General features: G+C 42.4%; 1 protein-coding gene across 1 annotated transcript in view; it reads left to right on the top strand.

Annotated features, from left to right (window-relative positions):
- Positions 1 to 5,232: 5,232 nt before the first annotated feature.
- Positions 5,233 to 16,077, top strand: part of KCNB2 (potassium voltage-gated channel subfamily B member 2) — a 468,901-nt gene continuing 458,056 nt past the window's right edge. The window contains exon 1 of the mRNA XM_006054184.4: positions 5,233 to 5,796. The gene's annotated coding sequence lies outside the window, so the exon portion shown is untranslated. The remainder of the gene's footprint in view (positions 5,797 to 16,077) is intronic.

Below are 16,077 nucleotides of genomic sequence, written 5' to 3'. Positions count from 1 at the left end.
ATGAAGGGATGGAGCCAAAGCAAAAACAACACCCAGCTGTGGATGTGACTGGTGATAGAAGCAAGGTCCGATGCTGTAAAGAGCAATATTGCATAGGAACCTGGAATGTCAGGTCCATGAATCAAGGCAAATTGGAAGTGGTCAAACAAGAAATGGCAAGAGTGAATGTCAACATTCTAGGAATCAGCGAACTGAAATGGACTGGAATGGGTGAATTTAACTCAGATGACCATTATATCTACTACTGCGGGCAGGAATCCCTCAGAAGAAATGGAGTGGCCATCATGGTCAACAAAAGAGTCCGAAATGCAGTACTTGGATGCAATCTCAAAAACGACAGAATGATCTCTGTTCGTTTACAAGGCAAACCATTCAGTATCACAGTAATCCAAGTCTATGCCCCAACCAGTAACGCTGAAGAAGCTCAAGTTGAATGGTTCTATGAAGACCTAAAGACCTTTTAGAACTAACACCCCAAAAAGATGTCCTTTTCATTATAGGGGACTGGAATGCAAAAGTAGGAAGTCAATAAACACCTGGAGTAACAGACAAATTTGGCCTTGGAATACGGAATGAAGCAGGGCAAAGACTAATAGAGTTTTGCCAAGAAAATGCACTGGTCATAGCAAACACCCTCTTCCAACAACACAAGAGAAGACTCTATACATGGCCATTACCAGATGGTCAACACCGAAATCATATTGATTATATTCTTTGCAGCCAAAGATGGAGAAGCTCTATACAGTCAGCAAAATAAGACCGGGAGCTGACTGTGGCTCAGACCATGAACTCCTTATTGCCAACTTCAGACTGAAATTGAAGAAAGTAGGGAAAACCACTAGACCATTCAGGTATGACCTAAATCAAATCCCTTATGATTGTACAGTGGAAGTGAGAAATAGATTTAAGGGCCTAGACCTGATAGATAGAGTGCCTGATGAACTATGGAATGAGGTTCGTGACATTGTACAGGAGACATAGAAAAGAAATGCAAAAAAGCAAAATGGCTGTCTGGGGAGGCCTTACAAATAGCTGCGAAAAGAAGAGAAGCGAAAAGCAAAGGAGAAAAGGGAAGATATAAGCATCTGAATGCAGGGTTCCAAAGAATAGCAAGAATAGATAAGAAAGCCTTCTTTAGCGATCAATGCAAAGAAATAGAGGAAAACAACAGAATGGGAAAGACTAGGGATCTCTTCAAGAAAATCAGAGATACCAAAGGAACATTTCATGCAAAGATGAGCTCGATAAAGGACAGAAATGGTATGGACCTAACAGAAGCAGAAGATATTAAGAAGAGATGGCAAGAATACACAGAAGAACTGTACAAAAAAGATCTTCATGTCCCAGATAATCACGATGGTGTGATCACTGACCTAGAGCCAAACATCCTGGAATGTGAAGTCAAGTGGGCCTTAGAAAGCATCACTATGAACAAAGCTAGTGGAGGTGATGGAATTCTAGTTGAGCTATTCCAAATCCTGAAAGATGATGCTGTGAAAGTGCTGCACTCAATATGCCAGCAAATTTGGAAAACTCAGCAGTGGCCACAGGACTGGAAAAGGTCAGTTTTCATTCCCATCCCAAAGAAAGGCAATGCCAAAGAATGCTCAAACTACCACACAATTGCACTCATCTCACACGCTAGTAAAGTAATGCTCACAATTCTCCAAGCCAGGCTTCAGCAACATGTGAACCGTGAACTTCCTGATGTTCAAGCTGGTTTTAGAAAAGGCAGAGGAACCAGAGGTCAAATTGCCAACATCCGCTGGATCATGGAAAAAGCAAGAGAGTTCCAGAAAAACATCTATTTCTGCTTTATTGACTATGCCACAGCATTTGACTGTGTGGATCACAATAAACTGTGGACAATTCTGAAAGAGATGGGAATACCAGACCACCTGACCTGCCTCTTGAGAAATTTGTATGCAGGTCAGGAAGCAACAGTTATAACTGGACATGGAACAACAGACTGGTTCCAAATAGGAAAAGGAGTTCGTCAAGGCTGTATGTTGTCACCCTGTTTATTTAGCTTATATGCAGAGTACATCATGAGAAACACTGGGCTGGAAGAAACACAAGCTGGAATCAAGATTGCTGGGAGAAATATCAATAACCTCAGATATGCAGATGACACCACCCTTATGGCAGAAACTGAAGAGGAACTCAAAAGCCTCTTGATGAAAGTGAAAGAGGAGAGTGAAAAAGTTGGCTTAAAGCTCAACATTCAGAAAACGAAGATCATGGCATCCGGTCCCACCACTTCATGGGAAATAGATGGGAAACAGTGGAAACAGTGCAAGACTTTATTTTTCTGGGCTCCAAAATCACTACAGATGGTGACTGCCGCCATGAAATTAAAAGACACTTACTCCTTGGAAGGAAGGTTATGACCAACCTAGATAGCATATTCAAAAGCAGAGACATTAATTTGCCAACAAACGTCCGTCTAGTCAAAGCTATGGTTTTTCCTGTGGTCATGTATGGATGTGAGAGTTGGACTGTGAAGAAGGCTGAGCGCCGAAGAATTGATGCTTTTGAACTGTGGTGTTGGAGAAGACTCTTGAGAGTCCCTTGGACTGCAAGGAGATCCAACCAGTCCATTCTGAAGGAGATCAGCCCTGGGATTTCTTTGGAGTGAATGATGCTGAAGCTGAAACTCCAGTACTTTGGCCACCTCATGCGAAGAGTTGACTCATTGGAAAAGACTCTGATGCTGGGAGGGATTGGGGGCAGGAGGAGAAGGGGAGGACAGATAATGAGATGGCTGGATGGCATCACTGACTCGATGGACATGAGTCTGAGTGAACTCCGGGAGTTGGTGATGGACAGGGAGGCCTGGCGTGCTGTGATTCATGGGGTCGCAAAGAGTTGGACACGACTGAGCGACTGATCTGATCTGATCTGAGAAAAATTGAAAAATAAATATTTGTTGGACGAATAGGTATCTCTTATATGTGTGGCTTTGGGTTATACATAAAGAATGCAAACAAAGTGATATGGACTCTACCCTGAATAAACCTTTAAATTGGTAAGACTTGTATACAGGAAACACATATACTCTGTAAGAAGCAGAAGGTGCTATTTCTTTAAAGAGATAAGGCTATCTCATGTATGCATGCTATGTCGTTTCAGTCATGTCGGACTCTTTGCAACCCCATGTACTGTAGCCCGCTAGGCTCCTCTGTCCATGGGATTCTCCAAGCAAAGATACTGGGGTGGGTTGCCATATCCTCCTCCAGGGGATCTTCCCAACCCACGAATGGAACCCACCTCTCTTAGGTCTCCTACATTGGCAGGTCGGTTCTTAACACTAGCGCCACCTGGGAAGCCTAGGGCTATGTCCCTCATAAGGAAGGGATCACGGAGGAGGCAGAGTTTGACTTGGGCCTTGAATTGCTGCAATGATTTGGACTTGAGACGGGGAGGGAACATGCCAGGAGGAACTCTGGTGTGAAATGGCACATAAGTGTGCAGACACTGGTTGGTAGGGAATGGAGAAGCCAGGGAACATTTGTGACCAGGGAAATGATATGGTCAGGGTTGTGGTTGGGGCAGAGTAATCTGTAGGAATTGTGTATAGGAGACTGGAAAGATTGGAGGTATGGGAATGGACATCCTTCAGGTCCCTGGAAATGGGGGGCTGAAGCTTGGGACTAGGTCAGGGCTGAGAATAAAGGTCTGGGGATCTCCTCTTCCTAGGGTTCCTACTTGAGAAACCCTGAGAACAGTAGTGGACCAGGATAGGTCCTGGGCTTAGGGTGATGGCATGCAGAAGGCCAATTTATATATTAAACATCCTGCCCAACATCTGGCATGTCGAAAAAAGCACCTAAGGTAAGGCCTGTGGACATGTGGGAAGTCAAAGTGTAGAGAATGATAGATGATGGAGCATTCCAGTGTATATGAAGGCTAAGAGAGAAGCAAGGATTAAGTGAGCTGCCTTTAAACCTGGGTACATTTGGACCTTTAATTTTTTTTTTTTAATTGAAGGATAACTGTTTTACAGTATTGAATTGGTTTCTACCAAACATCAACACGGACCTTCTTCAGTAGTCGTCTTTCTTGGCCTAAAGAAACTCAGGAGTCCCAGCTCTAAATACACTGTCACGGCCTGCATTCTTGGTAAAGGGGTGTTTCAAGCTACTTTGTTTTGTGAAAGCCCCTGTAACTAAGGAGGCTGTCTCTACCCCGTGCTTGTTGAGGGTCTCATGGGTCGGGAACCCAGAGAGCCCAGTGAAGTTGTTACTCAAGTTATCCCGTCTTTACCTCGACACGAAGATAGGGAAAGTTCTGGGTGTCCATCTGGCTGCCTCTCCAAGGAGGAACTTGGCACCGTTCTCTAAACGGCAGGGCGAGCGGGCAAGAGAAAGCAAGTCAGGGTATGAATAGCGCCCCTGTGGGTAGTCCGAGTTACGGCTCCCACCCACCAGGCTTTTCCCTCAAACCCGGGAAAGCGGGGATTATGGAGCTGGCGTCGGCCCCCAAATAGAGCTGGAGGAGCTCGGAGGAAAGTCGGAGCCTCTCTGCGCTCCTCGTTACCCGCGCGCTCCTTCCCTGGGGATACTCCGGGTCATCACTCAGGAGCTGGCTCTCCTCTCCCCAGTCCCCCGGGGTCGAGCAGCGGGCCAGGGTCAGGGGCGTGTGGGGAGGGCGGGGGGATAGCTCCGCGGCCGAGAACAGAGGGGTCCAGGGAATCCCGCGAAGCCTCCAAGCGCATCCCGGCCGGGGCGCCCCGGGCTTTCCCCGCCGCCCCGTGCGCGGCGCCCGCGGGGCCGCGGACCCTCCAGCTCAGCGGAGCCGGAGCCGCGGAGGGAAGCAGGTGGGTGTGGAGCCCGCCCGGGGCAGCCGGGAGCGGCGGGCGCGCGAGGGGTGTGGGAGGCGCCCGCCGAGGTGTGGGCGGTGCCCTCCCGCCGGCGCCCCGGGGCCGCGCCCTGAACACCCCGGCGCTGTCCCTGCTCGAGCGCACCGCTCCCGCGCCGCCTGGCCAAGCCCGGGTGTCCCCGGCGGTACCCCGCCAGCCGCACCGAACCACCCGGGCCCGCCGCCAACCTCGAGAGCTGCGGGCGCCCAGGAAGAGGAGGAGAAGGCGGCGGCGGCGGCGGCCGCCGCTCCAGTCCGCGGGCGCGCGGAGCGCGGGAGGAGGCGGAGCGCGAGGCGGGGTGGCCGCGGGCGGGTGTGCGCGCCCGAGCCGGCGCCCCCGAGCGCCCCGCCTCGCCTCCCGCGCCCAGCCTCTCCCCGGCTCCGCCACAGACACACACCCACCAAGCACCCACCGCCCTGCGCCCCCGCCGGCCGCCGCGCCGCGGGCAGCCCGAGCGAGCGACAACTCCCCCGGCTGGAGCCGCTCGCCTTCCCGGCTCCTTCCGCGCGGCGAGCTGAGCCCGGCTCGATTTTTTTTCCTTTTCTATCCCAGCCCTCTCTGGTCTGGGCGCCGCCGGCGGCGGCAGGGGAATGGGGACCCGCGATGGGGAAGGGGGTGAAGATCTCTGAAGATTATTGTTCTTTTTAAGGATGCCTTAGCTTCCTTCCTCCCGCCGCCTCTCCGTTGAGCCTTCCTACTAGAGATCGTGAACCAGAGTCAGGCATGTAAAGAGAGGGTGGAAAAAAAAAAAAAAAAAGGCAAGAGCTCCAGCCAGCCGGGGAGACCCTCCTCTCCGTGGAGGGGAGGGGGATTTCCAGCGACAGATCATTGGCGAAGGGGACCGTCGCGGGGAGAGGAGCCCCGGAGGGAGCGGGGAATCCCACAGCTCTTTGTGGAGCCCGAGCCGCCTGCCGAGCGGGGTCGGTGGGAGCTAGGTAAGTGGAGGGGGTATTACTGAGCCCCAAGGGGTCTTCCTTTAAGAATGAATCATTGCGGGCAGTCTAGCTAGAATTGAGTTGCTAAAGGAATTGGAAACTGCCATATGGCACCGAGTGGACTTACACACAAAGCTGTCTTAGCCCTAGAGGGTTATTAAATGCAAGGCTCCATCCCCGTGGGGAAGGCGCTCAAGTGTTAGCCCCCGAAAAGCTTCCCAGCTGGCTGCCTGGGAAGGGATGGGAGATGTTATTTCTAGGCGATGAGCTCTCCTTGCCTTCTGTTCGTTTGTTGATAAATGCCACACTCACATGCACACACTTGTGGGACCGGATTCGGGGAGTGTGATGTCTCTGATGTATGAACAGTCCTCAGAACACAGGGACGTGCATACATTCTGTTCTCCGAGCGACGCAAGGTCTCCGTTCTGTAGCTCACGGTTTCTGAGAGACAGAATGAGTCTCTAAGGAAAGAGCTTCATGGCTGTTTCCAACACACTCTGCTAGGGAACTCGGGAATACAGCTGCCCTGCATGGCACCAAAAGACACTTGACCATTTGTCTCATCCTTTGCTTCCAGTGCTTAATGACCATTTTCAAAATAGTATGCTGCCATCCATTTTCTCGAATTATGAGCATTTTTGTGTATTCATTCATAAAAATTGGCAGTGTGCAGTATGCAAAGACATGCCATGTAGGGATCATTTATAACTGCACAAGTGTTATAATAATAGATTACACTGAAAAATTTAGCATACACAGAGAGACCTTGGGTTCGTTTCATGCAGGTTCAGCATCCCTTCGAATCAAGTTATGCAATAATGTCAATATGTTAAATAACATTTCACATTTCTGTGTTTGCATTGATGGGGTTTGGAATTTTGAGGGGGATCTGATATTTTAAAGCTCAGCTCAAAGGGAAAACCAGGATTTATTATTGTTTTTAAATGTGTAGTATTGTGTGGGACAGAGGTCTCTTGGTTTATTTATCAAAAAGCATCAATTGAGATAATCACATTTCATAGAACAAGAGAAAGAGAAATTCTAGTCAAAAATCTAAAGCCTGTCAGTATTGAATAATTTACAGGAAGGGTTTTGAAAAAGTGTAACAGTCAAAAATTTAGGTAGGTATAGAATGAAGTTTTACTTTATTTCACTCTTTAGAGGGGTGTGTGTGTCAGTAAATATAAAGTTGTACAAAGCTTACTTGTCATACATGAACAAGCTCTACAGACATCTAGACTAAAGAGTTCTTGGTTCTTAAATTAATCAGAACTTAGTTCAGTAATTTGGTATGTCTATGCATTTGGTGTGTCTGTTCATTTAATTGCTACCAGAGGTGGTGGTCTTAATGTAAGGCATAAATACGTGATTACTTGTGTGGCTGCATAGGGTTTCTGAGAATTTGGAAGACACGGTATATCAACACCTTTTCCCCCAATGAATGAAAAGTAACCTCATCACCTAAAAGATTTATCAAGCCTCCACCACGTAAACATTCTACTCCCCTCCCTCATGCTGTCAGGTTCAGGCCAATTGTTTATCACAAATAAAATTGTGTCTAATGCACTTCTTTTTCTTTTCTGGCACAACTCAGACTCTTGGAGAAAGGAGTGAATCACTTGGCAGTTCTCTTTGTGTTCTTCCTCCTTTTAACCTTCACCTTGCCCTCTCCATGTTAGTGTTCCCCAACCTCTCTCATACACAGATACACACACCACTTCCAGAGAACAACTCCATTGCCTGCCCCTTTGACAATTCTAGTGTTTCTTTTCTTTTTCTCCTGTGTTTTTCTAAATAGGATCAATCCATGCATCTGTTGAAACTATTTTCAGTCTCACTTGTCTTCAAATCCCACAGTTGAGTTTTCCAGGCATACATGTTTGCTGAATATTCAGATGAGATTAGTGAAAATTACTACTTTGGCTGGTCTTCTCTGTTTGGCTTTTAAGTTTTCCTTGCTGATGCCTTGGAGCAGCTGTGAACATGAACTTGTCCTTGTCATTACCAGTATGGTAACGAAAGTAAGTCTGTCTGCTAGAGAAATAAAATGAAAAGATAGGCAGGCTTTCAGTCACAGTGTTGGCAACTTTAAGAGCGTATCATATCTGTCTAGGTTTCTTACATATCTGCCTGTGTATCTGTGGAAAATAGTCTTTAAGCATTGAAAATTTTTTTCTTGAACTTATATCCGGCATTTTGGAATGGTGTTCAAAGAGACCGGTGTATGTGTGTATATATATATGCATGTATGTATATATATATGCATATATGTGTGTGTGTATATATATATATATATATACACACATATATATACACTTCTTAGGAATTAGTCTCTCTAAGAGGTAGACAATTTCAAGGAACTGATTACTTCCTTATAATTTATCAAGCAAAAATGCATTGGATCAGAATGGAATTATCTTGTAGATTTCCAGTTTTTATCAGTACTTTGTTTACTTTTGTAATATGTATATGTATGTGTGTATATATATTTGTGTGTGCATGTATCATAAAAGTTGATAGGGCATCTCCTCATGAACATTTTAAGATAAATATATAAAGATAAGACTTTACATTTACTTCAGAATGTAATATTATTTGAGATTTGCCTATATTTGTCAAGTGGATTTTACATAAAACTCTGATGCTTATTATTTTCATAAGGGCTTCAGAGGTGTGAGGAGTGTACATGCATTATATGTGATATATTTTAAGTTCAAAGAATTTTTTGAGGTAAGAGTTTGTGTCCTCATTGCTCCTGAAGTGATGTATTTTATAAAGCAGCACAGCCTTAAAATGTTTAGTCATATACTACAAGTATCGTACTTGGAATCTGTAGCCCATTCTGTCTGGTTCTTTGCTTGTTTCCTCCTTGAGATTCTAATATATATATTTCCACTAACTCTTCACCAAAAATCCAGGTTTTCTGGCAAAAAGTCAAGAGTGTAAAACTCGGGGCTCCTTGGCTTGTGTAAGCCAAATCCTACTGTGTTATCTTTAAGGGGAAATTTCCTGTTCAATAGGTATAAATGTACCAATCTATGCCGTCGGACTTAATGCCATGTATCCAGTCACTAACTCATTCATTAATTTATTTAATATTCATTAGGTATGCATGTATTAGGTCTTCCCTGGTAGCTCAATCAGTAAAGAGTCTGCCTGCAGTGTGGGAGATTTGGGTTCAATCCCTGGGTCAGGAAGATCCCCTGGAGAAGGAAATGGCAACCCACTCCAGTATTCTTGCCTGGAGAATTCCATGGACAGAGGAGCCTGGTGGGCTACAGTTCATGCGGTCACAAAGAGTTGGACTTGACTGAGTGACTAACACTTTCAGGTATATATAAGGAGATTACAATATAATGAACGCAAAAGAGATGGAAGACATAGTCCCTTCTCCTCAAGGGTTTTTTATAGTACAGATAGTAAAACTTGAATAAATAATTGAAGAATTGTAGGTAGAATTCAAAATCAGGGATCTGTTTCATATAGAGATACATTTCACGATTTCACACTTAATAAGTTAATTAAGGCAAATTTAGGAAGAGGATCATGAAAATTTGTTTCAGTCTATGCATTGGGGAATTACTGAAAATAATAGTAATATTATAATAATAACTTTTATTAAAAATTTAAAATAGAAATTAAAGCATTATTATTTTATATAAATATATTAAAATTTTAATATATTTAATATATATAAATATTTAAATAAAATATAAATAACATTATTTTATTTACATCAATAAAATTATTTTATTTTCATTATTATCTTTATAACACACAGTTGAGCCAAACACTTTTAAGTGTTTTATAAATACTAAATATTTTAATTCTCACAACCACCCTATGAGCCAGCTATCACTAATATGCTTTATTATATAGACAAAAAGTTAAATTACAGAGACTTTTCTTATTTAAAGTCACATAGGAAGTCAATGATACAGTCAAGCTTGAACCCAAGCATTCTGGCTTCACTTAACCACTATGATATTACTTATTAAGAAGTGTGATCACTGGCAGAATGAGAAAAGATGTTTGCAGCCCCTAGATTTATTTGGAGCTGCTGCTGTTGCTGCTAAGTCGCTTCAGTCGTGTCCGACTCTGTGCAACCCCATAAATGGCAGCCCACCAGGCTCCCCCGTCCCTGGGATTCTCCAGGCAAGAACACTGGAGTGGGTTGCCGTTTCCTCCTCCAATGCATGAAAGTGAAAAGTGAAAGTGAAGTCGCTCAGTCGTGTCCGACTCTTAGCGACCCCATGGACTGCAGCCTACCAGGCTCCTTCCATCCATGGGATTTTCCAGGCAAGAGTACTGGAGTGGGGTGCCATTGCCTTCTCCGTGTTTGGAGCTATATGCTCCCATTAAAGAATACTGTAGTTATTATGACAAAGGATGCTTGGAAAATACTAAAAGTAGGGACTTCATTTTAAATAGGAAAAAAATCCGAAACTTTCATTATGAATTTGAAATAAGAAGGTAGTTTAGAGGCTGATTTTAAAAAGATGAGTAGAATTTTCTCAGAATTAATGCTTAAACATTAGGAAGTACTGCCTTTATAGTGACCATAGAGACTAACGCTGGCTGAGACAGTTAATCTGACTGTTCAGTTTCTACTGATAGTTTATTTTTAGTTTTAGGTTTTTTTAAGTGAATTATTTTGAGTATAGTATTGTAAATATTTTTACTTTATTTTTATAATTATATATTCATATATTGAAAAGAAATTGTTAGTTTTGAATACAAGTTTCTTTTTTTTTAACCAAGTTAATATTCTTTTATTCTAGCATTTTATTTTATTTTTTTTAATTTTATTTTGAATACAATTTTCTATGTCCCTACTTTTTCTTCTGTAAAATGTTCCCTTAATATATTGATAGAAACTGGAATATAGTCACTTGATAGATTTGCTTTCTACTATATTGTCTAGAGTGCATTTATTTTGTTAAGTGATAAATAACTGTAATAAAACCAGAAAAGCACAAATCAAATCATAAATTAATGAGATTTTCATCAAGAAAAGTTTTTATAACATTTAAATCTCTTTCTAAATATCCACTGTGTCTTTTTATGTGAAAAATACCATCTGGATTAAATTTGGAAGATAAAATGGCTAAATATTGCCTGCAGGATGCCATACAATCAAATATTTAGATACATCATCATGACTGAATGGCATTTTTATTTTTCTCATAGATGTTAGGTCTCATAGACCCACCCAGCCCCACTGAATAGATAATTCTAACCTACAATTGGCTTGGAGCTTAAAAGTTGATCTTAAAAGTTTGGTTTTTTTTGAAACTTGTAATACATTGATACAAACAGTACTTTAGATGATGCTTTGGTCTCCAGATCAATCTACAAATACCATTTAATCAATAATGTACCTGAAGTATAGTACTGTTAGTACTAAAAATGCAGCCATTATATATAGGGATATTCCCAGGGAATAATTAAATTTAAATATTATTTATGGACTGCTGCTTCTGTGCAGGGTTCTTTTAGGATACAGAGTAAAACAGTACTGACTGGACCCACAAGGAGGAGAGAAAATTGAGAGAATTGTATGTAACTGACTTCAACATTAGGCAGAATGAGGAACGCTTGATATTATTGGTATAGGCAAAATGTTGAATAATTGATTCAGAGTTCTATGCAGAGAGCCAAGGACTACATACTTCTCAAGATTTTCATTTGTTATTTCATCCTTAAGTTATCTAGTGAGCCCCTTCTCTGTGTCAAGTCCTAAGTTAGGTGTTGGAGACATAAATATGAGTAAAAGACATCATACACAGCCTACACATGTAGACATATAAGTCATAACAAAATGTCATAAAAGCTATTGGTGGAGCAGGATGGCAGTTCAGTTGAGTAGCTGCCTGACAGGAGCATCCCCAGAGTAAAAAAATGTATGTATATATATGATTTCTTTGAATTCATAGATGTATGTGATCATGATTCTCTACTCCATCATACCCAATGTCCCCTTTATAGCAAGTAATATTTGGTAATGCCCCTTTTACTTTCCTGGAATGATATTTACAGATCGTATAACGTACCTACACATGTTTAATGTCTTAAAAATCAATATAAATTTCTATCTGTAATAGAAAAAATAAAAGGAAAGCAGCTTATGCAAATTTCAAGTCTATCAATATGTATACGCTTAGTATACTGCACTAAAAGGTGTCATAAAGCAGTCAGATGCTTGCTACTTACAAGTGCATAAATTTGGATTTCAGAGAAAATATCCAACTGAATATTAGTGATACTTTTGGAAATTTGGCATTTTGAGATAAAAAGGAAGTAAATATCTTCATTGAGTGTGACAGCTACCATTGCAAACAGATGTGGGTGTCCTGTATCAGGGAATCAGTTGATATGAGCGGCATTATAGTGGATGATGTGACTTTTCAAAATGGTGAGCAGATCCTGGTGAAGTTCTAAATATGGTAGTTACATCATTAAAACATTCCTATGGAAAAATATTTTGTATTCAGCAAGGTTAGAATCTAGTCAAATAATAATAAGCAAGTTTTTCATTTATGTAAGTGTCTGATGAAAATGTAAAATAATGGAGAACACCGAATTTCTACCCACATTGAATTTCTTGCATTCCTGGGCCTTGTCATCCAACTACTTAACAGTTTGGAAGAGTTGTCCCAAAAGATTGTATTAATCCCCTTTAGCAACACTGATGATAACTATATTCTCCCATTGACAGGAGCCACTCCAATTCTAATGCATAGTTAAGCTATTTTGAAAAATCAGACTCCACTAAGTTTTTAGTAAGAAGTTAAGTTTGGAGGACTACATAATAAACAAAATAAACAGAAAAAATTCAACCCTGTGTATTTCTAGGCTCTAGAAACAAGCTAATAGTAGCTACAATATGTGAGGCTGACTAATCTGATCATAACTATGAGAGTTTCATTTTTTACATGGGAGTGTCAGACAAGACTTAAGAGTTGACGTGACATCTAAGCTAATTTTTAAGAGATGAGTAAGCACTCTCCAGGCTCAAAAGAGGCAGATGGACAACACTTTAGGGAGAGGTAACAGCCTAGAATGAACTTTTTGGCCAAGCCAATACTTTCTTAGCCCATTTCTTACTGGTATAAGTTTGGATGTTTTGAGGTTGTTTTATTGTCACTAGGAACTAGCCTCCTAATTTCTTTGACAATAAAATTCCCTCAAAGTCTTCATAGCTTTCTTATCTATTTGCTGTCAGTTACACCACTAACTACCACGTAAGTTCTTTCCTATTTATAATTCTTGAACTTGCCTCATTTCTTTGCTCATGTCTCAACCCCACTGTGTCTCACGTGGTTATTTTAGGGTCATCTGAAGCAACAGGCTTGGGTCCTTATGTTTGTGTTAGTCACTCAGTTGTGTTCGCTCTGCAACCCCATGGACTGTAGCCTGCCAGGCTTCACTGTCCATGGAATTCTCCAGGCAAGAATACTGGAGTGGGTTGCAATTTCCTCCTCCAGGGGATCTTCCCATCCAGGGATCGAACCCTGGTCTCCTGCATTGCAGGCAGATTCTTTACTTTCTGAGTCACCAAGGAAACCTGTGGGTGCTTAGGTAACTTCATTAATCAGATCTTTGCTGCAAGGCTGATTCTCTTTGTCTAACTGGGAAGTGTTAACTGACATGTGTTATTCAAAGTGTTTTTCAGTGTCATTCTTCACCATTAGAGTCCCTGAAGCAGTGAATTGTTTCAGCTTTGTAGTCGTATACTTCTGAAATTTGGTTATTTGCCCTTATTTCTGTTCTCAAACTAGCCAATTCTTTCATTAGCTCATCCATTATCTTGTAATACCTTGGTATAGACAGTGAAGAGCAACCATCACATACTAACTAGCATTCTGGCTCTTTCCAACCATATCCTCTACAGCTATAGATCTGGCCTCTAAGTTAGCATAGTTTTGCCACAGCATAACAGGGTTCCAGGTCTCTGGTCTCTGTTTCCTTGTCAATGGCCAATACTACATAATCAGATTTTTGTTATGCAGCACCCACTTCAAGGTGTCCATTTCAGAATAATTTGTGATGATGCTAGTTCCTGTTATGAACCAAACTGTTAGTGGCCAAACATAATGTGTGTTTATTTCTCACCTGCATAACAGTCAAATGGAGAGAGGGTGAAAGTGAGCATGCATTGAAAAGACATCAACTTCTTAGACAGCCTGGCTCAACTGTGACAACCACAACACTTCTAGTATTCCACTGATGGCAGCCAGTCACATGCATGGCCCACCTAGGTGCAGGGGACTGGGGACTGTTATCCCTGACTTAATAGGAATGTCGTAGTAACAACTCATTCTTACAAAATTGAAACCCAAGCTTAGGTAGACAGCTGTTCCCTACTGTTGTCTTCTTCCTCCAGAATAAATTAGGGGGAGAAAGGGTTTAAATTACATTCAGTCACTAGTTAATCCATGCTATGGATGGCATCTCCCCCATCTACTCTTGTCCTGTCTTTGGGTCTTGACCCTGACTTCCAGAACTACCACACGTTTTCCTTCATTCTCTAAAGCAGGGGTCCCCAACCTCTGGAATCTAATGCGTGGTGATCTGAGGTGGAACTGATATAATAATAATAGAAATAAAGTGTAAAATAAATGTAATATACTTGAATCTTTCCAAAACCATCCCTCCCTGCTCCATGGAAAAATTGACTTCCATGAAACCGGTTCCTGGTGCTGAAAGGTTGAGGACCACTGCTCTAAAACATTGTTAGTATAAGGGTCTTGTAGATAACAGACTCTGGCTGAGTGCTTTGGGATGAAGGATGGTAATTATACCATAGACAAAAAGAAAACTAATTCTAATCAAATGTTAAATGTCACTGCTCTTAGAAATATATTTACCATTTCTCATCATGGGGGTTTGCTCACTGGCCCAGATTTGTTTGGCGTCCAGATACCAGCCATTTGCCAGGCCTTTCTCTTTCTCTAGACTCTTCTTCACATCTCTTTGTATAAAATTTTCCCTCTATCCATTCCCAAGGTGCCAGTGGACTTGGTGTGCAAGTCCACAAAGGGATTTGCCTGTAATAATCGATTGTCCATGATGTTTCCCAAGACAAAGCAGTGGTTCTTTCTTGAAGAGGATGTATTGCTTTCTCATAGTCCAACTGGCATGAGATTGTAGCCAGATTACACAAAATTGGTCTTTACCCTCAATGGGCTTAGAGTCTATCAGAAGGCAAATGTAAGAACGCCCCAGTTTCTTCTCTAGTGGCCAAGTATAGTGATTCTGCCCTGGCTCAAACAGTCCGTGTTTCCTTATGAACTATTTGGAAGGGAAAGGTGATGGGCAGAGGCAAGATTCCTGAAGGTGAAAGGGTGAGGGTGGCATTTCTGAAGTGAAGAATGGCATGTAGGCTGTGGTTTTGCTGAACTAGGGGAACTGGGCCATTCCGCTTCCATTATTACCCAGAGATACTTTGATTTTCTGATTCTAATCACTGGGTTTATTTTCTGCAGACTCCAGGACTTGAGCTATTTGGTTCTTTTCCCACTCTCTCCTTTTGTTTTCCAGCAGTGAGCACTCAGTATGTCAGAATAAGAGGATCCTAAAAGGAGATCAACCAGGTCGGTAAACGTGGCATCTAGAGAAAGTGGAGACAGATGGCAGATTGTGCTGGGTAGGCAGGAAGTTAGACTGATGGAGTACTGGGTGAATGGGGGAAGTCCTGACCACATAGGGGAGAGGTCTTCTGGGAACAGGGAAGATTTGGAGATTTAGACAGACAGGGGCAGGCAAGGCAGGCAGGATTAGAGTGACCCAGCCATAGGATCAAATGCTTTAAAGTTTAGGAAGAGGTCTGTCTTAAGTAGCTAGCAAGAGTTCAGACCAATTGAGACATAGGTCTGTGTTAGGAAAACCACGTGATGGTCATGTAATTAACTCAGGGATTCAGACACAGTGGGGAGGACCATTTCCTGTACCATCATCAAATTACCAACATCTCTTTCTGAACTTCTACTAAAGCTTACTACCAGGACTCTTAGTGCCTCTTCTTATCCTTTCAATCCATTTGTTCTTTGGTTTTTTGATAAAAGGCAAATCTGATCGTATCACTCATCCATCTAAAACCCTTAAATGATTTCCCGCTTTTCTTAGGGTAAAGCCCTAAATCTTTAACTTGGGGGCTACTGTATTCCTCCTTCATTTTGAAAACATCACTAGTATAAAGTTGTTCATAACAGGCTCTGGTCAGTCTGCCCCTGGCTGCCAGTGTCATCTCAGGCCCGCACGCCCCTCCTTTGCTGC

This window comes from Bubalus bubalis, chromosome 15 (assembly GCF_019923935.1).
Source record: "Bubalus bubalis isolate 160015118507 breed Murrah chromosome 15, NDDB_SH_1, whole genome shotgun sequence".
In the NCBI taxonomy this organism is placed as follows: domain Eukaryota; kingdom Metazoa; phylum Chordata; class Mammalia; order Artiodactyla; family Bovidae; genus Bubalus; species Bubalus bubalis.
Note: the sequence above shows the minus strand (reverse complement) of the source record. Positions and strands in the feature narration are given on the sequence as shown.